General features: G+C 37.5%; 1 long non-coding RNA gene across 18 annotated transcripts in view; it reads right to left on the bottom strand.

The window, feature by feature from the left end:
* LOC129643388 (uncharacterized) overlaps positions 1-12,747 on the bottom strand; it is a 323,134-nt gene that overhangs the window by 280,756 nt on the left and 29,631 nt on the right. Inside the window, exon 3 of one of the 18 annotated variants that reach the window (XR_008710274.1) lies at positions 421-585. The exons of the other annotated variants lie outside the window; for them this stretch is intronic. This is a non-coding gene — a long non-coding RNA (uncharacterized LOC129643388). The remainder of the gene's footprint in view (positions 1-420; positions 586-12,747) is intronic. 18 annotated transcript variants of the gene reach the window in all.

The raw sequence follows: 12,747 nt of genomic DNA, 5'->3' as shown, positions 1-12,747 counted from the left end.
TGGGTGGCCCTATATGGCATGGCTCATAGTTTTATTGAGTTAGACAAGGCTGTGGTCCATGTGATCAGATTGGTTAGTTTTCTGTGATTGTGGTTTTCACTCTGTCTGCCCTCTGATGGAGAAGGATAAGGGGCTTATGGCAGCTTCCTGATGGGAGAGACTGACTGAGGGGGAAATTAGGTCTTGTTCTGATGGGCGGGGCCATGCTCAGTAAATCTTTAATTCAATTTTCCGTTGATGGGCAGCACTGTTTTCCCTCCCTGTTTTTTGACCTGAGGCCAAACTATGGTGAAGGTAATGCAGATTATAGTGACCTCCTTCAAAAGGTCCAGTGCAGGCACTTCTGCACTCAGTGCCCCTAAAGCACTGCAACAGACCACCACAGACCCACACCTCCACCGGGGGCTCCTGAACACTCACTGGCAAGTCTGGATCAGTCTCTTGTGGGGTCACTGCTCCTTTCTCCTGGGTCCTGGTGCACACAAGGTTTTGTTTGTGCCCTCCAATAGCCTGTTTCTGCAGTCCTGTGTAAGTTCTGGTGGCTCTCTGGTGGGGTTAATGGCAACCTCTTCCAAGAGGACCAAGCTTAAATTCATGAAAAAAAAAAAAAAAAAAGTAATATATACCATTCTATGTGGGTTCATGTTCAGTCGCTTCAGTCTTTTCTGACTCTTTGTGACCCTATGGACTGTAGCTCACCAGGCTCCTCTGTCCATGGGATTCTCCTGGCAAGAATACTGGAGTGGGTATTATGCCCTCCTCTAGGGGATCTTCCCAACCCAGGGATCGAAACTTCATCTCCTGGGTCTCCTGCATTGGAAGGCAGGTTCTTTATCACTAATGCCATCTGGAAAGCCCTAACATTCTACATTTCTTGCTGTATATCAGGCACTGGTTGAAATATTTCACATATATTAACTTCTTCAACAGAATGAAGAGCATAATCTGTTTCAACATCAGCTGAGTTTTCACAACCAAGCAGCTGATATAGAAATAACTGGCTACAGACAGAACTACTGAGTTTACTCAGAAGTAAATGTTTGCCAGCTATTGGTGTGGTGAAAACACAGCCGTGATATGATGCTTTTATAAAGGAATGAAATGGACTTGCATTTGAAAATATATTAAATATGAAGACATGTTTAACATTCATTGAATTTTCCACTGGCATTATAATTTTTCAAGAATCTGATCATGATGCTATACATGCTGCTTTTTATAAGTGCTCTTCTTGCTATATCATCTTGTTAACAGAAGGAGTGTGGGTGAATCTATCTCCTGCTATCCCATCAATTGAGAAAGATACATCTGGCAACCTACCACAAATAAGAACCATAACAGAAATAAACTTGATTTTCATAGTGAAGTCATTAACAGGTAAGGAATATATGAGTAAATTCCAGTGTCTGTCATAAATAATGACAAAATACTTTGAAATAACTACCACTAGAAAATACAGTTAACTTATGACTGGGATTCTCTAGTCATAATAGTTAAGTTTATGATAATTATTTTTAAGTAGCATAACTTGATAAACCAATTATATATATATATCAAATAAAATATGCATTTAAGAAAAATACAATATGATCAGATTTCTATACATAAGCTTAATTTCATATCTAGTCCATTTGTAAATGTAAATAAGGATGCAGTTTTACTGAGCAGCTAAAGTGGTCATGTCATCATGTCAAAAGTTAATTCCATCAATTGATTTATGATAATGTTGAAGATAAAGCTACCACTGTATGTACATATTTCCAATTATTTATCTCAACTTCAAAGTAAACAGTCTTTACTTTCAATCATAAAATCAACATTATTATAGCATTTTTCATCTAGAAAGCACAAGCTATGAAAACATAAATCTATTTATTTGAAATCTTTTAGTATAAGTTAAATTTAATGTAGAGCATATTAGAGATTAAATATCTCATCACACACTAAGCATAAAGACATATTATAATAGAACATAAACTATTTAATTCCCAGACCTAAGAATAGTTATAAATAGGGTACTAGTGGACTTGTACTATCTGCTCAATCCTTGGCACCACAGACCAGCTTTAGTTGCTGAGTAAGAGCTGGCTAAGACACAGGCATCAATCAATTCTCCTTAACAGCAACCATTATACATTTCAGGTCTTAATCTAAACCATCTATAAACATGTTTGCTAATGAAACTTTTTAAAAAAGCCAAACAGTGTGCTTCTCAAGTTCATTTACTAGGTCATTAAGAGCTGTATAATATATACTTGGCTAAGCACATGTATGCAGGAATCAGATGACTAGAGTTTGAATTTGGCCCCACTGCCTATATAAATTACTTAGTCTCTCTATTCTTCTACCTTTCCATCTATTTTCCATCTATAAAATGAGCATGATTCCAGGACTTACTGCTCTGAAATATTGAGATATTACTTAGAATTAAAATTTAATCATTTTTAAGTACTATTACTAAGTTTCTTATTAACAGAATTCAGATTAAAATGGTATCTCAACTCTGAATGGTGATAGATTCCCTCAGAACAATTCATTCTAATAAAAAACCATTCAGGTAAAATGGGGCCAGAGTTGGAAAAAATATACAGGTTGAGTAGAATCAATAGCTGATTAACTAAAATTCTTACTAGTCAAAGACGTTTAATGAAGACATTTCTCAAACATCATTTCCATCTTCAAGCCAAATTTTAAGACACATTCTTCTCTATTTGTCCTTCTGATCTCCCTTTCTTTCCTCAAACACATAGACAGTCTTCACCACATGACTGTGTCCTGATCTTGGCAAGCATTTCATGCCTCAAGTTTTCATCTAATAATATAGAATAAATTTTAAAATTTTGCACAAATTTTAACTTACAGTTGAAGATGAGCTATTAATAGCAACATTCAGTTGTTATTTGCCTTTACCTGATTTTTCACTTCTCAAGTGACAGCCTAGAGTTAATCAAGGTCTAAGAAACTCACAAGCAAAAAATGTGTATGCAAATTTGGGGAAATATCTTAATGGCAAAATTACTGATCACTATGGGGAAGTATAAGAACCATAATGCGTGAACATTCTACTCTTTTCTGAATTATAACTATTTCACTTTGGACAACATACTTTTCCTTGGCCAACGTAATGTCAAAGGACAGGAATTTCCATCTTCATTTCTAAATATTCCATCTATTAATCCTTCTAAAAGGAAAAAATAAAAACTTCATGGGATCCTAGTGTTGATTTTAAGTTATCCTTTTAGCTGTCTAAACGTAAAACTCTATCAAACTGCTCACAATTATATCTCTTAGAGAATTATGAAAAAATTCAATAACTATATATATAATAAATTAAAATAGCATACATTTAATATGATGAATAATGTGCTGAAAGTAATTTGATAATATGTGACTCTGTAATAAACAGATATTCCATAGAATAGGAAAGACTAGAGATCTCTTCAAGAAAATTAGAGATACCAAGGGAACATTTCATGCAAATTCAGTTCAGTTTAGTCACTCAGTCGTGTCCAACTCTTTATGACCCCATGAATCACAGCATGCCAGGCTTCCCTGTCCATCACCAACTCCCGGAGTTCACCCAAACTCATGTCCATCTGATGCCATCCAACATCTCATCCTCTGTCGTCCCCTTCTTCTCCTGCCCCCAATCCCTCCAAGCATCACGGTCTTTTGGAGTGTCAGCTTTAGCATCATTCCAAAGCCTTATTTCTCTTTAATTGAACAAAGCCTTATTTTTCTTCCTTTGCAATAATTTCAGATAGACAGCTGAGCAAGGAAGGATGGTGATAGAATAAGAGGAGATATAGATATATATATATATATATATATATATATATATATATATGATTTTATTCCTCCAGAAAAAACTAGGAGCATTATACAAGTGAACATACTTATTCAGAAATAGTTATCTACAAATATTTTTGATCAAGAGAGATTTGTATACACATTTTAGTAGAATATCTAGTCAATTTCTAGTCATTTCTGAACGATATAGGAAGTTGGAAATAAGATGAATAATAGGACTCAATTCTGTTGGGGAACTATGGGAGCCAGTACAGACTATATACAGGGCAGTTTTTTCAAAAAAATCGTCACTGATTAAGAGCTGATCTAGAAAGAGTGTTGAGGAACATTGTTGTTCAGTTGCTAAGTCACGTCTGACTCTTTGTGACCCCATGGTCTGCAGTATGCCAGGCCTTCCTGTCCCTTACTATCTCCCAGAGTTTGCCCACGTTCATGGGAGACATTAATGTTGTAGAATTTCTGAAAAACCTTAAGCACAGGCTGTCTCCCTGATATTGTTTGAGCCATGTGCATGAGAATAGTGAGTGCTGAGAAGGTGTGTGTAGAATAGCCACAAATTCTGCTATCAGAGTATAATGAATATGCATTTATGAAAGTGAGTGCTTATTTCACATATGTAATGCTCATTTGGTCAAGAAATTGGATAACACTATGTAACAGTGTGAATTGCCTTTTGGACTTTGCTTTCCTAAAAAGGCCACGTTCACCTGTTTTGTTGTTTATTTGCTAAGTCATGTCTGATTCTTTTGCAACCCCATGGACTGTAGCCCACCAGACTCCTTTGCCCATGAGAGTTCCCAGCCAAGAATACTGGACTGGGTTGCCATTTTCTTCTCCAATGTTCACTTACTTGCTCATTTTAATATGAATAGTTCAGGGGGCATGAGATACTATGGAGATGGTTGAAATTTAAATTTAGTGTATATATATATTCATTATGATATTCATCTCTGATCCCCCTTTGTGATGACATTGATTGGATGAGTATTTTTGGAGGTTCAAGGCAGAAAAATATGGAGACAGATGATCAGTGGACATAGTTAGCAACCACAGTTTTCATGCAATCATTTCACATGTCAAGGTAAATTTGGACAAACATCTTTTATATACGACTTGGTAAGAGATGGTAGAGAGACTGGTCTTAGAATATTGAATTTAATACACATTTTTAATTCTTAAAATGGGTAACATTATAGGAAAGAAAAAGCAGAAGTCACTGAACAAAAATTTTGTTGTGTGTAATTCATGGATTATTCTAATTTGTTGAACCAAGTCTTTAAATGTATTATTTAAGCATATGAAGAATTATAGAAAATTATGCAGTTTTATGCAAATATATACTAATGAACGGTATTGCAGGTATAGGAATGGACAAGCCAATTATTTTTTACTGAGTGAAGAATTTCCTTTTTTTTAAATTCCAAACTAAACTGTCAGTTTAGTGTGATGTGCTATGTATTACTTGAGCTCCAAAAAATTTGCCATCAAAAGGGATGCATATGTTTAATTTAGTAATTCTCATACTAAATAATAATAAGGATAAACTATAGCACAATTCAGTTCAGTTCAGTTGCTCAGTCATGTCTGCCTCGTTGGGACCCCATGAACTGCAGCATGCCAGGCCTCCCTGTGCATTGCCAACTCCCAGAGTTTACTCAAACTCACGTCCATCAAGTCGGTGATGCCATCCAGCCACCTCATCCTCTGTCATCCCCTTCTACTCCTGCCCCCAATCCCTCCCAGCATCAGAGTCTTTTCCAATGAGTCAACTCTTCACATAAGGTGGCCAAAGTACTGGAGTTTCAGCTTTAGCATCAGTCCTTCCAAAGAACACCCAGGACTGATCTCTTTTAGAATGGACTGGTTGGATCTTCTTGCAGTCCAAGGGACTCTCAAGAGTCTTCTCCAACACCACAGTTCAAAAGCATCAATGCTTTGGCGCTCAACTTTCTTCACAGTCCAACTCTCACATCCACACATGACCACTGAAGAAACCATAGCCTTGACTAGATGGACCTTTGTTGGCAAAGTAATGCCTCTGCTTTTGAATATGCGTTCTAGATTGGTCATAACTTTCCTTCCAAGGAGAAAGCGTCTTTTAATTTCATGGCTGCAATCACCATCTGCAGTGATTTTGGAGCCCAAAAAATAAAGTCAGCCACTGTTTCCACCGTTTCCCCATCTATTTGCCATGAAGTGAAGGGACCAGATGCCATGATCTTTGTTTTCTGAATGTTGAGCTTTAAGTCAACTTTTTCACTCTCCTCTTTCACTTTCATCAAGAGACTCTTTAGTTCTTCTTCACTTTCTGCCGTAAGGGTGGTGTCATCTGCATGTCTGAGGTTATTGATATTTCTCCCGGCAATCTTGATTCCAGCTTGTGCTTCATCAAGCCCAGCGTTTCTCATGATGTCCTCTGCATATAAGTTAAATAAGCAGGGTGACAATATACAGCCTTGATGTACTCCTGTTCCTATTTGGAACCAGTCTGTTGTCCAATGTCCAGTTCTAACTGTTGCTTCCTGAGCTGCATATAGGTTTCTCAAGAGGCATGTCAGGTGGTCTGGTATTCCCATCTCTTTCAGAATTTTCCACAGTTTATTGTGATCCACACATTCAAAGGTTTTGGCATAGTCAATAAAGCAGAAATAGATGTTTTTTCTGGAACTCTCTTGCTCTTTCATGCAAGATGAGCTCAATAAGGGACAGAAATGGTATGGACCTAACAGATGCAGAAGATATTAAGAAGAGGTGGAAAGAATATGCAGAAGAACAATGCAGAAAAGATCTTCACAACCCAGACAATCATGATGGTGTAATCACTCACCTAGAACCAGACATCCTGGAATGTGAAGTCAAGTGGGCCTTAGGAAGTATGACTACAAACAAAGTTAGTGGAGGTGATGGAACTCCAGTTGAACTATTTCAAATCCTAAAAGATGATGCTGTGAAAGTGTTGCACTCTATATGCCAGCAAATTTGGAAACCTTAGCAGCCACAGGACTGGAAAAGGTCAGTTTTCATTCCAATCCCAAAGAAAGGCAATGTCAAAGAATGCTCAAACTACTGCACAATTGCACTCATCTCACATGCTAGTAAAGTAATGCTCAAAATTCTCCAAGCCAGGCTTCAGCAATGCGTGAACTGTGAATTTCCAGATGTTCAAGCTGGTTTTAGAAAAGACAGAGGAACCAGAAATCAAATTGCCAACATTCCCTGGATCATCAAAAAAGCAAGTGAGTTCCAGAAAAACATCTATTTCTGCTTTATTGACTATGCCAAGGCCTTTGAATGTGTGGATCACAATAAACTGTGGGAAATTCTGAAAGAGATGGGAATACCAGACCACCTGACATGCCTCTTGGGAAACCTATATGCAGGTAGGAAGCAAAAGTTAGAACTGGACATGGAACAACAGACTGGTTCCAAATAGGAACAGGAGTACATCAAGGCTGTATATTGTCACCCTGCTTATTTAACTTATATGCAGAGGACATCATGAGAAACGCTGGGCTTGATGAAGCACAAGCTGGAATCAAGATTGCCGGGAGAAATATCAATAACCTCAGACATGCAGATGACACCACCCTTACGGCAGAAAGTGAAGAAGAACTAAAGAGTCTCTTGATGAAAGTGAAAGAGGAGAGTGAAAAAGTTGGCTTAAAGCTCAACATTCAGAAAACGAAGATCATGGCATCTGGTCCCATCACTTCATGGCAAATAGATGGGGAAACGGTGGAAACAGTGGCTGACTTTATTTTTTGGGCTCCAAAATCACTGCAGATGGTGATTGCAGCCATGAAATTAAAAGACGCTTTCTCCTTGGAAGGAAAGTTATGACCAATCTAGAACGCATATTAAAAAGCAGAGACATTACTTTGTCAATAAAGGTCCGTCTAGTCAAGGTTATGTTTTTCCTAGCAGTCATGTATGGATGTGAAAGTAAAGAAAGCTGAGCGCCAAAAATTGATCCTTTGAACTGTGGTGTTGGAGAAGACTCTTGAGAGTCCCTCAGACTGCAAGGAAGTCCAACCAGTGCATCCTAAAGGAACTCAGTCCTGGGTGTTCATTGGAAGGACTGATGTGAAGCTGAAACTCCAATATTTTGGCCACCTGATTTGAAGAGCTGACTCATTTGAAAAGACCCTGATGTTTGGAAAGACTGAAGGCCGGAGGAGAAGGGGACGACAGAGGATAAGATGGTTAGATGTCATCACCGACTCAATGGATGTGAGTTTGGATAAACTCCTGGAGTGGGTGATGGACAGGGAGGCCTGGCATGCTGCAGTTCATGACGTCAAAAAGAGTCGGACATGACTGAGTGACTGAACTGAACTGAATAAACAGATATAGCTATGTATATATATAATACTTAAAATTTTTAAAGTGAAACACATTGTTTAGAATTTTAAACTAGAAATCAATAATGTCAGTTTGTATAAAGTTATTATTAAATGATCTATTTAATGGTATAGAATCAAAGCAAGAGCTTACCAATTTAGCTCCATGATAATGTGTACTATCTGGCTATATTAGGTAGCATGCTATGGGGAAAAAAAAAAAAAAGAGCTATTAAGTTAGACAGACCTGAATTTGAACTTGACCTGTGTCATCTACTGATATCATCTGAGGAATACTGAATATCTCTAAATTTATTTCCCCATCTATAAGTAAGAATTGCTACCTTGAAAAACCTTGAGGCTTATGAAATTTAACTAATGCATGTAAAACTTCAACATGATCCTGGTATTTACTAGCTACCCAGTAACTATTAGTCACAACCAATTTATTTTCTTTTAAATTAAAAATTATTAAAATGTTTAAAATATGCACCACTGGTTTAAAATATGCACCACTGTACAATTACATTTACATAAAATATTTACATTTAATAATTTTGTTTCACCACTTTCCTCTATTTATAGAATAAGGAAAGATAGCTTTTAGAAAGTATATTAATATAAGTAGCTTCTCTGGATGAATCTTTATGAAATAAATAATAGTATTTATATCTTACATAACTTTAAATAATATCCACAATCTGACTTTCATTGTTTCAAATAAGCTATTTCATAAATCCACAGTGATTTATTTCTCATGGCACAAACTTTATAATGAAAATACCTTACTCCTGATATTTTTAAAAACACTTTTAGCTCTAAAACTGTGGGCATTGATGAATAATAACTAAAAACTATTGGGTGAGTGCAATAAAGCAAAAAGCATTAGATTGTATAGTCAGTTTCATATGAATCAGAGCTTTATCCAGGTTTCAAGGAAACAATAATCATGGGACAAAGACAAAACAAAGAATCCCAAGACCATCAAAATAATTATCCAGGTCTTATCATATCAGGATGCACCAGATCAAAATATGTGATTTTCAGGACATATGTACAGCCATACCAATTACACAGGAACCATTTTTATACATAATTTCACCATTTTGTATTCAAATAATCCTGCCCAATAAATCCAGAGATTCCATTTTATTTTGCTATTGGCAATTCTTACAATTAAGCAATTCTTGCCAAAAGTATTCTAAAGAAAAGAACTCCCACTAGAGAATACAATCAGTTTGCTAGGGTATCTATCAGTAACATGTTTACAAGTATGTTTGATTGGGTCACTTTCTTTTCCTGTGAACAAATTCCAAGAAGGGAAAAGAATGTAATTCATGCCTGCTGCTTAACTATTTATTTCCTCATTGGATAGTAAGATAATAACAAAAATTAGCACATAGAAGCCCTTTAAATGAATGTAAAGCCAAGAGTGAACCACATATAGAGACATTCAACCAATGAAGTGGTAGATGAATTGTGATCACCAGAATGGTGTAAAGTTAGGGCCGACACTCGGGGATGGGTGACATAGAAGAGATCAAGACATAGCTGGAGAAAAGGCAAGTATGCAAGCAGGAATGGAGGTTATACCAGAAAGGGAAGATAAGAGGAAGTATATAAAATAAGGCAAAAAATCAGGAAAACTAGAAGGATCCTGGCAGGAGAAAGAAAAAACCAAGGATCTAAGGAAGTCAAGGGTAGATCAAGGTAGAGCTCAGAAACCATTCAAGCCACCTGGGCATCAGTGGTACCGAAAGCAGCAACCTGCTGCTCTTCATTCTGCTAGAGCAGGAGCCCCTAGCAAACCAGTGTGAGAAGACATGCCATCACATCAGCCTTAAAAGGAAACTTGTACACATAGGAACTATGCTTTCATACTAAGCCTTTTCAACCATACACCTGGAATGGAACCCACACCCCCTGGATTAGAAACACAAAATCTTAACCACTGGACTGCCAGGGAAGTCCCCATATTTCCTGTTCTTATAGGGTTGTTGTTGTTTAGTCTCTAAGAGGTGTCCAACCCTTTTGGGACCCCACAGACTATAGCTTGCCAGGCTGCTCTGTCCATGGGATTTCCCAGGCAAGAATACTGGAGTGGGTTGCCATTTCCTTCTCCAGGGGATCTTTCCAACCTCAGATTGAACCTGTGTTTCCTGCAGTAGCAGGCAAATTCTTTACTGCTGAGACACCAGGGAGGGAGGCCCATGCCACACAATCCACAATCAATAAAAGTGAGTTTGGGGAGCCCAAAACTAGAATTTTCCTTGATTGCTCCTGCTTTGTTCCTGTTGCCTATCTTATGTCTGTGTTTAACTGTATATCCCGTTTCATGGTAAAATTTAATCTTACTCATAGCACTTTGCTGCTGCTGCTGCTGCTAAGTCGCTTCAGTCGTGTCTGACTCTGTTGTGACCCCAGAGATGGCAGCCCACCAGGCTACCCCATCCCTGGAACTCTCCAGGCAAGAACACTGGAGTGGGTTGCCATTTCCTTCTCCAGTGCATAAAAGTGAAAAGTGAAAGTGAAGTCGCTCAGTCGTGTCTGACTCCTAGCGACCCCATGGACTGCAGCCTACCAGGCTCCTCCGTCCATGGGATTTTCCAGGCAAGAGTACTGGAGTGGGGTGCCATTGCCTTCTCTGATAGCACTTTGCTAATCATTCAGTATTGATGATAATTTCAACTTCTCTAGTCTTCCATGTATAGAAGTTGACACAGAGAAGGTCTGAGTCACACTAGGAATCTGTCCCACCCTACATGACCCCATGAACATGGACTCCAATCTATATTCAATGGATAGAATCTCCTCCCACAGAAATGAGAGTTTCCCAGCTGCCCTTGAGGGAAAATCTGACTTTGGCCTAGTCTTCCTAGGCAGGCTTTGACACATCTCATAAAATTATAGCCCTATAGTCTTGATGAGCCCATTTAGAAAACATACCTTCACAGAGAGTCAACTAAACACCAAGTTCTAGGCTACAGCTTTTATGTACATTATATAGCAACCCATTTTCTTTTTTCTTTTATTTTAAGGAAATAATTTTGTGATATTTCCCTAGCTTATAAATTTTCTAAGACATCTGCAATTCTGTGTGAATTTTTGATACTGTGGGAAGCCAGGACACAACGCTAATTGAATAGATTCCTCAGAGACCTACAAGCTGTCAACTGTATAAAGATTTCTTTTTGTAATGCAACATTTCAGTCCACTGCACACAACATCAAAACCCAAAGATCAGAGAGAATGCAAAATATATTTTAACTGATAGTTAAGAAAAAATATATTCAACCTCTGAAAGTGTTTGAAGAAAAGGAAATTATTCAAAATGTTTTTTTATACTCAAACAGTATAGTCCTTGTGGTTAAATATAATTTAAAATAGTGACCTGAGAATTATCATTAACTCTGATGAATATTTTTCCTTTCACTATTATTACACAAAGAAAGCCTAAAAATATATAAAGTCACCTATCTACAAAAGCATAAAAGAATTGATAGTGTGAACCCAAGGGACTACCTGGAAGAAAATCAGGAACATTCAACACATTTGCATGCGTTTGACTAGGGAAGCAGGCCAATTATACAGTTCCCGAAAGGTAGCTCAGTGACAGAAAATTACTTCAAATAGCTTTTTAGTCTATTTGATTGATTATGTATGACCCAGTGATAGTAGTTTGAATTTTATTAATAGTCAAAATCAAAAAGTTTTTCTTTTTTTAAAGGGAAACTCTAAGGTATTCTATTCAAATGAGTAAGTATACAGAGATCTGTATATGCAATTACATCAGGCTGAAAATTCACTTTTGATCAATCACGAAAAAATTGCTTTATATTTCCATACATTTATTTTAATTTGAGGAACTGAATGACCTTGTGTCAACCTGGAGGAAAGACCAGGTAAATAACATCATTATTTTACGTTGAAACTCAAAGGAACTTGCATGCAGAATGGCTTAACAAAGATCGACTCCTGTGCAAAGAAAATCTAATTCCTTTGATTATTTTAAGTTATAGACTTAGAAGAAAACTCTCTAGAGTTCCTGGATAGTTTTATGCCATTTCCAGCTTTCATTATCTCTCTGCTCTGAAAACTGATTTTGAGCACCAAGATTCTACTTTAGGATTTCATCTGCCAAAGGAACTATCATGACTCTACTTCACAGGGAAGGGATAGGCTTCCCACTCCAGTATTCTTGGGCTTCCCTTGTGATTCAGCTGGTAAAGAATCTGCCTGCAATGCGGGAGACCTGGGTTTGATCCCTGGATTGAGAAGATCCCCTGGAGTAGGAAAAGACTACCCACTCCAGTATTCTGGCCTGGAGAATTTCACAGACTGTATAAGTCCATGGGGTCGCAAAGAGTCTGACACGACTGAGCAACTTTCACTTTACCTCACAGGACCCAACCTCAGCACCATTCTAGCCCTATCTTGATTCAACTTCTATGCTTTGTCTTCACTGAAGTTTAAGAAAATAACAACCATTTAAAAAAATAAAAGACAATAGACCAAAAATGGAGTCACTTATGCTAACATTTGTAAGAAATTAGATCTTTGGATTGAGACTTGTGAGTTTGATTCCAGGGACCTACTG

This window comes from Bubalus kerabau, chromosome 2 (assembly GCF_029407905.1).
Source record: "Bubalus kerabau isolate K-KA32 ecotype Philippines breed swamp buffalo chromosome 2, PCC_UOA_SB_1v2, whole genome shotgun sequence".
NCBI lineage: Eukaryota > Metazoa > Chordata > Mammalia > Artiodactyla > Bovidae > Bubalus > Bubalus kerabau.
This window is presented reverse-complemented; position numbering and strand designations above follow the sequence as displayed.